The sequence below is a fragment of the Bombus vancouverensis genome, chromosome 2 (genome assembly GCF_051014615.1).
Source record: "Bombus vancouverensis nearcticus chromosome 2, iyBomVanc1_principal, whole genome shotgun sequence".
Lineage (NCBI taxonomy): Eukaryota > Metazoa > Arthropoda > Insecta > Hymenoptera > Apidae > Bombus > Bombus vancouverensis.
Window position 1 is genome coordinate 2,784,541 of NC_134912.1, and position 14,118 is coordinate 2,798,658.

The following is a 14,118-nucleotide window of genomic DNA, read 5'->3' on the forward strand; positions in this document are numbered from 1 at the left end:
AGTATTTTCATCATTTCTTAATCGATGATTTCTTTTAATTGAATTAACGCACGTAAATTTTCCAAACGTATGCTACCGACTATAAGCATATACAATATACGTATATAAATACATACATATTAAGATACCTGGAGTCTTTTGTACAATCGAATTAATATTAAACAGCGAAATTTTACAAGTGATAATTACTAATACATTCTCTTGCACGATAGGATCAATAAAATAAACGAGGCTCTACAAGTTTAAAAGTTGCAAGCCAGTTTATAGTCATATTTGATTTTTAGGTTATATAAGCGATAGACAAATATTAATTTTTGAGCTATTAATGTTAATAATATTACTATTTCTGTTATTAATTGACAAGGATCAAGTTATACAAGTTTTTGTGCAAGAGGCTCCTGCTGATATGTGATATTATCATGTTATTAAAATTATAAAATTATCCAGAGAAAGAAAGAGCATGAGGGAATTTTCAATCAAATAATTAACATAAATTACTAAGATTATCGGCAAAGGGATGATACATCATCTCGCTGAAAAATGTTGAAGAACACAGAATTGCCATCCAGGGCTCTAGTATGCTCGAACGCGGTAATTACCTCGGCATTATTTTCGCATTTTTTGTGCCTATTAAGGTCATTTCGAGATGTTTTCGCGGAATCGATAAAAGATCTCATCGTACACCGCCAGTGACAAAGGACAGTTCAAAGAATCGACTCTCAGGGAAAATTACTAACGGTGCACTGTGAAGCGAGCCAGGCATTGTTCCGCGACACAACACTCGTTCATGAAACACGCAAAAATCTTGACATTATGACCAAGTTACGATTTCCTCGTTTTTCTTTGACTTATTTATTTCTGATGCATTCTTTACATAATAATCATTCTGTAGAAGGAAAAACCTTTCTTTTGTATTTTTTTTTTTTTTTTTTGTAAACTGCCGATGTGTTTATACATTCATGCAAAAATACGCAGGATGCATATACACCGATTCGATATCGACTTGTTTTACACTCTCATTCTAGCGACGAGCAAATGTATCAGTTTAAGCTCATCCATAATTAATTACGATAAAGAAGATCGCTGCGTGTATGGCGGAAGTACTCGTAATAAACACGGAACGTGTATGTCGTCGTTAACGATATACGGAAACAGTACGTGTTGTCCTTTTTGCGATTAAGACGCATAAATGTGTTTACTCCTAGGTGCACTTTGTTACAATAATTAGTTAGTCCAAGGAACGAATCCAGTCTTCGAATAAATCAACAAACTAAACCTTGATTGATCTTGACTTGATTTTTCTACGAAATGTGAATCATATCAATAAGGTGCAAAATACATAATATCTAATTCTACGATCAATTTGGTATAGCTATAGTACTGAGAAATAATATATTGAATCTCAAATATTGTTTATCAAATTCTCTGCCTGTGCTCTTTGAATTTATTTATATACTAGCTTTCTCTTCTTTTTCCATTTATTATCAATGAAAACAAAGTCAAAATATTTATCGCTGTGTTAGCAACAACACGTTATATAAGGGCTAAAATTGAATGAAATATTTAAAAAGTATAAATTCTCTTAACCATATGAAAATAAAACAAAAATTTTATTAACCAATTCCCATTACATTATAATAGGATACAAAAGTGATTCACGTATAACCGCGGTCTTAACTTCCCGTGTAAGCACGCAACGCAGCATGAATTGCACGTGGTTGCACAAAACGTCTGAAAAGAAGCAACTTCCCGAGTATAGTACGGGTCGCCCTACGAAAACATCTCGTGAATGCGTCAAATAAATCTAGCGGCAAAAGGCGTGTATCCTCGCTGGTCAAACCGTGTCACGTGATACCCGGAAGAGAACCGTTTCATCGTTCGATAATTTCGCGATCGACGCGGTTTCACGCGTGCTTCGTCACGCGGTCACGCGTATCGCAGGTGGCTGCCCACCGTCCACCGTAAATTTATGTTCAACATATGCAAGTCGCAGCAGGTTGCTCAGCTTTTCAAAGTACCAATCTTGAGAAATAGTCACAATTTCCGGGTGGACGTTACAGATTAACCGTATGTATACATCTTAGACTCGTAGAAATTCTAGGTTTTTTGGCGATCTTGACTGTCGCCTCGGCTAGCCGAACAGCGGAACCGATAGTAAAACAAGTTGCGTATGTTAATAAAGCAGACAAAGCGGTATCTTTAAGTGTGATTTATACCTACAACTGATTGAGTTCGGAGAACATCTCTTGAATAATTTTGAACAGGTTCCGTTTATATTCAGGAATTGAATCCTTAGATATTACGAAACGATAATGTTTTAACTCCAATAGAAAGACCACAGCTTTCGTATTTATGTCTTTGATTTCTATGGACACATCACATGGGCCCGGTTAGAAATTAGAATTCCTGATTTCTTAGAATTGCAATGAAATAGGAGAAAATATTCAAATATAAAAACGCGACAATCTTCGTTAGATAACGTGCAACGTTTCTCGACACTGGAAGACGTTTCGCGTTGGTCTCGTTAAAACGTTACGAGCAATAAGTTCGCACGGAGAGAAAGCTGAACCCTCCGTCGAATACCAGGTCTCTTTGAATCTTGTACAAGGCAGGTCGTTACGTAACGTTTCGTTCAATACCGACACGATCACACGTAAGAGACAGTAAAATTCCAGGCTACGGTTACTTTAATTGAAATCGTATTTGTCGAGAGGGTGCGCCACATAAAAATAAGATACACTGATTATTTGCAACTGTGAAAGATAAACTGCAATAAATCTTATCAGCTTGAAATATAGTTATATGGTTGATAGGAAATAGAGAGAGCTATGAAACAAAATGTTAATTATGTAACCTACGTATATTAGATATTTCCAAGTAAATTTATAAATACATTTGGAATATTATATTGTATGTCGATAGATTTAGTGCCTCTATACAGGATTATAATTCATTCTTGTCCATTCATGATGTCCATTGCGTATACTGCTGTAACTAACGAAATTTTTATTAAATGCCGCTTTAGAGAACGAATATATTTTTGTCTCTTATTGTTTAAACTTATTCTAATTCTAAACGCGGATAGAGTATCTACTTATTTTGTTAAAGTTTAATTATCCATTACGTTTATTGAGATATAAATACGTTACTATGACACGATCAATCACATTTGGAGAAATAAGTTCTTGCAGAAGAGAACTTCTTTCCGTGATTCAACGTATAAATCACAAACGTCAAACGAATGTATCTAATTAATAGCGGAGGCATGGCAAATTACGAAATGCAAAAGAGTCGGTCGAAACAGCCACACGGTGAAAACTGTTTTCACTAATCAAACCAGTTTCGATACGGCTTCCTATCTATTACCGTTGAAAGTGATTTGCAACAGTTGCAACAGCAATAGCGAGTGAAACTGGCAAACGAGTATCGGTATAGCACGATTGCTGAATAAAAATGTGATTACACAAATTGAACTTCTAATGAACGTTCCAAGACGGGAACAGGTGTCCATCGACCATCTTGTCGCGTCTTTGAAAAATATAAAAAGTTTAGTCACGCGACCGGTCGACTTTGTTCGTTCGTTTACATAATCTGAATGTAAAATACTCGAGACGAGAAACCTTTCGATTCACTTGTTCCCGATCGGGAGACGGATTGCAAGTTAAATTACTTAATTACATATTTCGCGATTACGTAAATGCTTCACCTGCAACGGAACGCTTTCGTAGCAACGACGAAATCGCGAAACCTTCGATTTGTCTGAGAAGAAAAAAAGGGACGGGATTACCGCTTTCTCGAAACGGCAACTTTCTCCCAGTGTATCCAGGGAAAAAACAGGAAAGCATAATTTTATGGTTATCAGCAATCACGTAACTGTTACAAAACGTCTGAATTTATTGATTGCTGGCTGCATCCTGTGAATCTCTACGATTACATGAGTTTCTTCGACCTACTATTGGCATTACATGAGTCGAACTTTCATATCCAAATATCATATGTATGCGCAATTACTCATGTTCATCTTTTTATGAACGAGTTTACAGCATCTCTTTCTATGTTACAAAGATATTGCACATGATCGGATGAGATTAAAAATTAAGATAGAACGAGAATTACCTTCGTGGTATTAAACTTCGTCGTTGAAACTGTGATCGATACTTTTAAAACAAATTTATTACGAATGAATACTTTATGCGAATCTACTTTATTAAAATTAAGATTCAACAACATAAAAGATGTTATGTACAAGATGTTCCAGGACTTAACAGCCAAACCTTGCCAGTCTTCTTTACGAGCATAATCGAGCAAAAATGCTTTATGCAAACAGTAAGACATAATAAAATGGACCAGAAGGGTGCATCTAACGAATCAAAGTTCTTAAATGAATTCGTAAAACGTTAATTAACTTTGTGCTTAACCTCATGGACCTCATCGTCGACTTTTCGTCCTACCCTAACGAGAACCGTTCCCCTTCCTCATGGACGATCGCGATCGCCATCTGCTATTTGCCTTCTCATGTACATTCCAACCTGAATATATCCAGTGGTCACGAGTGCGTCGGCCCTGCCTCCAACACGTAGGAAGAATCCTTTCCGGGGCCGTGGTCCCGGAAATCGAGGGATTGCGCCTGCTACGAGGCGTGGCCATTAATTCTATCGAATCCCGGTATAAGTAAGATTAAAACCGAAGCCGTCGTGCGGTACGTATCCGCGCACGTATCCCAGAGCACGGACCGTTTCGCGTTTCCTTTCTTTTTGCTCGAATCGCTTGCCGATACATCTGCGCGCAGCATTCGAAACACAAGCTAGGAGTCCCCTAGGGACGATCGAGTATTAATCGCGACGAACGCGTTTAAATTAAACGCGCCTCTATGAGACACTGATGCATGGCCGACTGGCTGCGTGAATTAAAGGAAAGAGTGTGAGTGGTTGCTGGGAAGTTAAGTTGTAAACGTTCGATTGGATCAGCGGAGGAGAAATTATGTAAAAGCAAAACGAACTTTAGAGTTGTTTGGTTTTAATCACCTCGTTACGGAGAGCGTATATACGCCCGCGCAAAGTGAGTAATCAATTGTTGAAAGCGTACGTACGTATACTTACTGTAATGTGTCTATTATCGTTTATGCATGACTAGGCCTAATGATCTGTATATAAAAGATTGAAACTATCGCAACCAAAAAGAGTTGTTGCAGTGTACAGCGGTTCGCAAAAACATTCGAATAACTATGCTTTACGAGCCATTGGAGGAAGACCAAGTTGTGTAAGGTAAACCTTCAGACGTTACTTGAGCTTGTGAGTTAAACTTGGAGTCGAGTAAAAAATGATGGAAATTAGTAAAAAATAAAAGTAAGGAACAAAGAGGAAAAAGGTTTCATAACATAAATCACAGATATAATATTTGGCAACTGCTAGGATCAAAACCTGCCAACTTCTTGTTATTACCCTTATTCCTATGGGCTTGGTATCGACTTCGATAAAATCAGAGCATCCAAGAACATTAATACACAGTGTAGCCATGATCTAGAAAGTTTGAAACTATTCTATTAAAACTAGGACTACGAAACAATAGCGTAACATATAAATAATAAATAGATTGAAGTATGAAAGAAAAAAATTATTAATCAAGGTCAGACATGGGAAGAGACATGACATCCTACTGAAGTAAAAACGTACGTCTCAGTTCGCAAGATTTAGCGAGTGATTAAGAAATCGTGTAGAAAACGTTCGTTAACCGGGAGAGTGAGCGGTGCAATTAAGCAAATGTGCTGCGAGGACGATGGCACTTAATTAATTAGGCACCTCCAGTAATTAACCGATAAAACGTTTGGCAGCAGCGTCGACTCGACGCCGAGAACCACATTCCAGGACCACGTACGCGCGACATCTATGGCGCACTGTTTACTGGCGGCGCATTATGTGACGCAGGAATACCAGGTGTCTTCCGCGTAATCATTTCCACACAATGACGAGGCCGCAGGTGTGCTTTCGACCAGTCCGACGAGAGCCGAGACCTGTGATTGTTAGAACGTGATTAGATCTCGTACGATGGCCGATCGATAGCGATCGGTATATAGCTGTCGGTGTGTGCTCCTCTGGGAAAGTTCGGAGTTTGTGGGAAAACGAGATGATTTTATCCTGCTTGCCGGAGAGTCACGACGTGGCCTCTTTAATTGAAGAGATTTACGCGAAGATCCTCGGGCATGATTTGCTTATGAATTTTCATATTATTCGTTTAAGCGTACCTATCAGTTCTTCGAGCATTTTGAAAGATAGTTAATATTAGCAGTGGGTTCGCGTGTGATTTAAATAAGAAATACAAAATTTAAGCGATAAATGCTATCTTATTTGTATAGATGTTATTCTTAAATGCGTCGGTTTACTTATAACAGTAAGAAGTTTAAGAGTACAGAATATAACACATAATACGCAATAGACGCTGTTAAGATAAATCCTCTCTATTTCGAGTGAGATTTTTAAACGTGGCATTAGTATTTGGTGGGATAAAGATGACCTTAGCCATTAGTTACAAAGTGAGTAATTAGATACTAGCCGAGTCAGAACCTGTTAGTTTGTACTTCGAAATGGGTATTCGTCCGAATGTAACATTGGATTTCATCAAGACTGACGGAATAAAATTAATCTCCCGCTTTTTCCAAATGTTTTTTACTAAATCTAATAAACTATACTTTTAGCTATTAAGGATTTCTCATATGTTATAGTTACACGTTCGCTTATTACAAGACTATAAAAATAGATATTACAACAAGAAAGAGCAGTTCAGTGTTATAGAATTAATCTGGCCATTAACAGATTTAAGTTATAAATATATTTAAGCTATAAAAAATTACAAAATCGTATATGTATAATGCATAGTTTTCGAAGTTATTCTGCCTTCGATGTTTGCTGTTTATTTAGAAAGCATCGGGCCAGCGATTCAATGAGCTGGACGCGTAGAAACAGCTGCATCCCGCATAGAAACTAGCCCGAAGGCGCATCCTCGGAAAGTTATATCGACGCTTATGGTGAATCGCATGACCACGTGCGAGAGAGAATCGACTGTCAGGGTAAACTTTCACCCTTGCGCTCGTGGTAGTTGTGTTTCTACCGTGTGTACACACCACAATGCTTAACCTATGACTTTGCATCGCGGAATCTTCTTCCCTCTTTCTCCCTTTCTCTCAACGGCCTCGCGTGTATACTTGACCCGGTGCCAGACTCTTCACCGAAACGTGCACGCTAGCTTATTAATCACGTTCTTGATATTTTCCGTTACTCTGGATGTAACCGAGTGCTGAAACGATATATCTGTTCGCGATTTTTCATCCATTTCTTTTCCCCGTTTTCATCGAAGAATGATTTTTTCTTCGCATAATATTAAAAGTGTGGTCGTTACTTACACTTTGATGGAATTTTACAATGTTCGGTGTTTCATGCAGATGCTCGTGTCCGCGTGAAATATGCCAGGTTGTTCGTTCTTTCGCGCTAATTCTTGCACAAGGTCGATTTCGTTAAGATAAAGACTTTGCATGTCGTAATCTATTGTTGCAGTATTACGTAGCCACTTTTGCAAATTCATTGTTTTGAATATGGTAGAGGCGTGTTCAGGTGCTTGTAAGCGGTGTATTTGCGTAAATTAATGTAATTGTAAAGTTGCGTTACTAATATTTCATACTTTTGCCCAGTCTAACAACCTTGAATTCTATTTCACGAATTCACAAATATGAACGTAATATCGGCACAGTCGTTCGTTTCCAATAATCTGTCGCATTATTTGTTGCTTAATATTATCAAATTTTATCTTTTTGCCTGCGTTTTTTCGTCTATCCAGTTCTGCGGAATAGAAACTCTAAGATCGTAAAACAGACGATGAATCGCTATTCTTATTGTTTCATATGGAACCAAGCCAATAATGTTATTACTTGTATGCACTTGTACTGTTGCTGTAATATTCGAAGTTCGCATAGGAGGAATAATAAAAAATTTAGAGAAACGTAGAGGAAAGGATATAAACGACGTAAGAACAATTAAAAATGCAGATTGTAGCTCGAAACAGCGGAATCTAAATGTTTTACATGGGACACGATCCTTGACCTATGCAAAGTATTGAAAGCACTGGCATTTCTGTAGCTTTAGAAAACGACACTGTCGTGCAATTTACTTTTCTTTGAAAGGCTGACCTTCAACCTTCTCTGTACGGGGTAACTTGCATGCTACGAGAGATTGGCTACAATGTTGTTCCACTTGAACGAATCGTCCTGTTAGGTGGTGTATAATGATGATCCTGCTGTGGCCATAAATTTCGCTACCTTAAATACTATTATGTGAATCATCACCAGATATGTATATCATTTAATATATGTAACATGTATATCATTTTTACACATTCCTTGGGTGGAAATAATTACGTGTCTCTTAACGACTTCAGAAATTGTGTAGAACCGCTCATCGATTCAGGTACTGAAACGTTCATTTTTATATCGATTATTTTATCGATCCTAACCATTTCCCATTAGTTATAAATAGTCGGCGCTATTTGTATTACTCAGCTTTTATATCAAATACATCATTTTTAATACATAGTACTTGCACACAGAACTACTGCAACACAATTTCTTCGGAACGTTCCACTTTAACTTTTTAACGCTACAAATTCCTTCTAGTGTTTCTCTTGCTGGTCTTGAATCAACTATCGCGAAGAACACTAAAAGACAACAAAACAGCGCAACCGTCACTTTCTAAGCGAAGTGCAAGCGTGCAAATGCAAACACTTGACTCATTTTCTCATTTTCAACGTTTCTTCTGATAATAAAAATACAAATTAAGGAGCTAGTAGAAACAGCTGATTTCTTAGAACCGCTTTAATAGTTACAAAAGGAATGAACTCACCTTGCATGTATTACTTACGCGCAATTAATTCCGCTGCGTTCTTTCTACTATTTTCGAGCCAGTTTGTATTTCTTTAACATTGAAAAATATCTCGCAAATTTGTCAACAGAATATAGAAAACTTATTATTATGGTTATCTTAAATTATATCCAGTTTAGTTATTATTTTAAATATTTTCTTAAAATAGCACGAATCTTTCTCGTTTACTAAAATGAAAGCAAGAGTGAAATTCAAAAATTCAAGGCACGCAGCAGGATTCAAATTTAAATGACATCGAAAGTTTAAAAATGATACGAGAAATCTTAATAATTTAAATTCTTCTTTATGAAAGTAAGGTAGTCAAGCAATTTTTTACGTAATCCACGAAAGATGATGATAAATCTGCTCGCAGGCTCGCAACAAACAGAATCAGAAGGATCACATCGACGGAACTGAATATTTCATTTCTGCGTCGGCGCAATCTTAATAATGCATCCCGTATTACGTTTCATGCGGCAATAAATACACGGCCTCTGTGCTTTATCCGACGCAGCCGCGCGTTTTTCTCTGCTTTGTCGCGTCGCTCGACTCACCGCAAAAGGTTATTGGGAACTGGTTTTAGAGTTTCCAGTTAAGTCATCAGAGTAACATTTTAGAGCCTTCAATAGCACCGATGGCGGCAGTTGCTCGGCAATCTCCAGTCGTTTTACCCGTTTTCACAGTACCACAAATGCGTGTACGTTTTTTTCTCCTCGTTCTCCTCAAAATTGGTTCTCGTCGAGGGTTTTGTTTTACTTTGATCCATTTATATCAGGACTGATTCAGAATCACTGAATTCTTTTATCAATTACATTGTTGTCTAATCCGTAAAATGATCACGAGATCGTGAATATTCACAAGATTACTCATATACTTGAGTATGTTTTTTATCAAAAAAATATAATGATACAATGCTTTAATCAAAATACAATGCTTTAATTAAGAGAATTTATGTATTAAAAAATATACTTAATTTATGTACCTGATATGCGAGTCTCGTATATATTTCGTGGTTGAAACTTTGTATCGAAATAAATATTTGCATAGCAGAAGCTGAAATAAATTTCTCTCTCGTCTAGTTCTCCGTTCCCGGAACTAAAATAATTCGTGGTTAACCTTTTGAATCCGTACGTAACACGGGCATACATTAAATATTCAAAAGGAAATACATTCTTTCTTTCTATATTCTGCGTTCAGTGGGGAATAATTTTACAGATTTTTTATCGTTGAGTCAAACAAAAAGAAATTCATCTATATTTGTGCTAAATGTAGTGTCGCCATAAAACATTTAATTACGTTACTTTGATACAAAACAAATACATGTTTATTTATTTTTAAAAGAATGAAATGAAATAATTCTAGAAGAACAAATGAAATCTACCAGACTCAAAATTCAGTCATGATAGCGTTAATTTTCCTTCGTAACTTTTAAGGATTAATTAGTTATACATTTATACTTCATTATTTAAATTCATTGTATATAAACTTCAAATCAATATGCTGTGACATTATGTACAATTAAGTATATTAGATTACATAAATTCCTCGGTCGAATTTAGTTTCGCGAGATATTCACGACGCTTCTGCGCGGATCGAACATAGGCGAGCGTGCCCAGACATAATTCAAGAAACCGACAGTCGACCGATCGCGGTGGAAATAAATCTATCCGGCGTGTATACGACGATTCGATCGTGCAAATCAGCGCCAAAGGGACGCACGATCGAGGAATAAGTTATGTCTTTAATGACTGCGTTACCTGGTAAAAGTACCCGATTTGTTTTGACACCGTGCACGATATGGTCGACACGCGGTTCGTACCGTGCTCGTACAATATTGCAACCTACATTTCACGCCATTTCCCGACATCGCTCGATAACTCATTGCGCGATTTATACCATATCGGTGCACGATAACCGGTAGCACTGCAGTCGTGCTTGAAAATTGTCGCTGCAAATGTGTTTCTTGCGTTCTACATCTTTTAAGTTAACACCGTGAAATCGATATTTCGTGAAGAGGCAATTTGTGTGGTGAGATTGCTTTTATTGATGCGAGTGCTTTTAAAAGAGCAAAGATTTCAGATAACATAGAAAATTCTCTGATATCTGTACCATACGATATTTGCGAAATTTAGATTTGCATTAAAAAAAAACCACGAGATACTGAATCACAGAGTTTCATACGTTATTATCTATACTGATATAAACCTGATGTGTATTACAAAAAAATAATTTAAATTACTTCATATATATCGAAGATATTGATACACCAGACAGAGGTTTAAAGTGAATTGACTTCGGCTTCATATGGCGCTACAATATTATGGAATCGATTTAAGCGCTTGTAAGACCACTTAGACTCAGATTTTTATCATCTCAGGACTTCTTGACAAATTCACTTCTATCAATTTTAATATCAAAAGAGATTGCTATCTGAACAATGTTTTCAACATAGAATAGGTTATGTTTGCGCAGTTAAATCCACGTAACATGAAAATACATTTGTGCAGCACCTGCGTATAGACAGATATAAATCCTTCGTGTCTGCCACTAAGATTTTTATCACCTATTCGTCCCCGTGGATACAATGGGCAAGTTACGCGTCGATGGAACATGGCGCTTGTGACACAATTCCACGATCAATGCGTGCCGATGCATTGTCGGCCGATTGTCGCTATCAGCCGCCACAGAATTTATTGCAAACGCATTTTTCCTCCGTTAGTCCTATAGAAGGAAATAGGAACAAATAATCGAAGCGTACGTACTGTTATCGACCAACAATTCCATATTATCGACGAGAAACGGCGACGATCAGCAAAGAAACGAACAAACAGACAGAGACACAATAAATTTCGATTTTATCTACAGAATTTACGCTACTTTATTCCGTACCAAGTTTCTTTCGATAATACGTAAGATCCTCGAATTACGAGGTAATGACTCTGTTTGACTTTTACGTAATGATCGTTCAGCTTCACGACTGTTGTATTCTCGTTTCGCTGTTTTTCAGTTCCGATAAACCTGCCTTCGGTTTTTCCCACCCGCCAATTTCTTTCCCTTCACTATGAAATTACAGGGAACACAGATAAATGTAGTTAGAAATTGCTACTTAGATATTTACGTATGAACTGTTCATAGGCAAAAGTGCCTAACCCCACTTTTTAAAGTTTTAATGCCAAAGCAATTAATTGATGATTATCTTGTATAATTTCATCAATCTTCCTTACTATTCGTTTTTGCGTAGAAAACCAATTTGTCAAATAAGCGGCTAAGTATAATCAATGGCGCGCGTTAAACTTTCACACAGTACTGTGGTAAAATGACGGTGCAGGTAGATTTACTCTGTTTTATTCGCTGGCGCAAAACCTGCAACGAGGAGGTAATGTCGCGAAATAATGAATAATCCTTGGTTCAAGTAAAAATAAGATGCGCGACGCGCCAGAAGTGTATTACGCATGCGTATACGTAAGCTCTCCAGCGACTGCGCATGCGCCAATGCCACTGCGCACAAGTTAAGTACTTTCTTGCGTCAATCGTGAAGTAAGCTTACGACGACACTAGGAAATGGGTAACGACAGAGCGCACAGCTACATTCTTTTTCCCTTCTGTGTAAGTTCGCCATGCTGTAACACCGTGGAATGTGCTTATACCTGCGCCCGTTTTCAGGACACAAGTGCCTAGAACGTGCGCGACGTTAGTTACGAGTTGCATAATGTTTCGCGCTTCTGGCTTTCGCGAAACGAACGAGAGGAGTCATTGTTCGAATAAAGAATGTTTACCGGCTTCACTGATAAAATATCACGTAACTAACGTTCGCGTTAAATGCGCACGGTAGAAAGTCAATTAGAGACTGAAGAATAAGGAAAAAATGAATTAATTTTAGCTCTCATTCTAGATAAGAAATATAAAGGAAGAAAGTTGCAAATACTAAGATATAACACGAAAATAGGTTTACAATCGATATAATCGTTAACTGTTAACCGACAGCGGTAAAAAGAATTGGATTGAATTAATTACTCTACGAAGCACATTTTGATATTGTCTCAGTATACCAATCAATTCCTTGTATCAAAAACAATGCCTGCTTAGTATATTTTTCTTCATTTAAAGTTATCCACATATAAAAGTCCAAAGAAGTGAATTGAATTTTTATTGCAATTTTTTACGAAAGTTTTAACTGGTAAACATATTACATAACATTTTTTATTTAATTATGTCCATAGAATATACAAACAAAATTTGACTCTTAAATCCTGGAATATCCTATATAAATAGAAAGATGGGTAGAACTTATGCAGTAAATATGACACGATGTTATTTAAGTAAGAAATAAACATTCGTTAAAAATTTGAAATATTCCAAATCACAAATCAGAAGCGTGTAATAGAATTCCACATTTAGTTTTGCATCGAACAAACGAGCAAGCTTGGAAACTGTTTACACGCATATTCGAAATTACAGTCGTGCCGCTCGACGTGCCTCTATTACAAAATGTAGACATCAGTCGGCTGTAAGAATGGTCACCTGGGATACGAGCCGGCGAGACGCTTTGCTGGTGAACCATAACGCCGGACGGTGCATGTTGCTGTTGAACGAAAGCATAACGGCCGCTCTATCTCGAATAGAGTCGCGCTTCTATAAAACGACCTCTGTATGGGAAAGTGCAAGGACGTCGCGTCGTTACGACTGAAACCACGTAGACATCCTCGGTCGTGTTTTACTCGTTGTAGCAATTTGATGTCGTAAAGATGTTTATTCTTTCCCATCTTCTTCATGTACTTGTTATTTTTTAATGTTTTTACTTTTATATTCTTTACATTGAATGTCGTAGTTACCTGCATTAAAAGCTTGTAAAAAAGATAATGATTATTATTGAGCTTCCCGAACGTTTCGAGAATTGAAAGAACAAAAGAATATCGAGACCCGATAGATAATGGTGCTAAGGATGCTCTTCATCGTGGTGAAAGTGAGAATGAACGTAGATTTCGACAACAACGTTATTCGTTTGAAACGGTTACGAAATGGTTCAGGTCCTGCGAGATACAACTCTCGTTTAAAGGACATAGTATTTTAAAAGAAGAAAATAGATTTGGATCTTGAATTTGATCAATATATATTTTTTCATCTTTTTTCATTCACGTTTACTGCTTAAAAAGTTATTCAACTAAAACATCCTTGTAATATTTTCGCCTTTTTCTTCCTGTAACTTCCTGATTCA

At 37.1% G+C, this 14,118-nt stretch overlaps 1 protein-coding gene and 1 long non-coding RNA gene across 2 annotated transcripts in view; one reads left to right on the forward strand and one right to left on the reverse strand.

The window, feature by feature from the left end:
- The window catches only part of LOC143304549 (uncharacterized), a 123,104-nt gene that overhangs the window by 83,601 nt on the left and 25,385 nt on the right, over positions 1–14,118 (reverse strand). The gene's annotated exons all lie outside the window — the stretch shown is intronic.
- Positions 1–14,118, forward strand: part of LOC143305043 (uncharacterized) — a 29,800-nt gene that overhangs the window by 594 nt on the left and 15,088 nt on the right. The gene's annotated exons all lie outside the window — the stretch shown is intronic.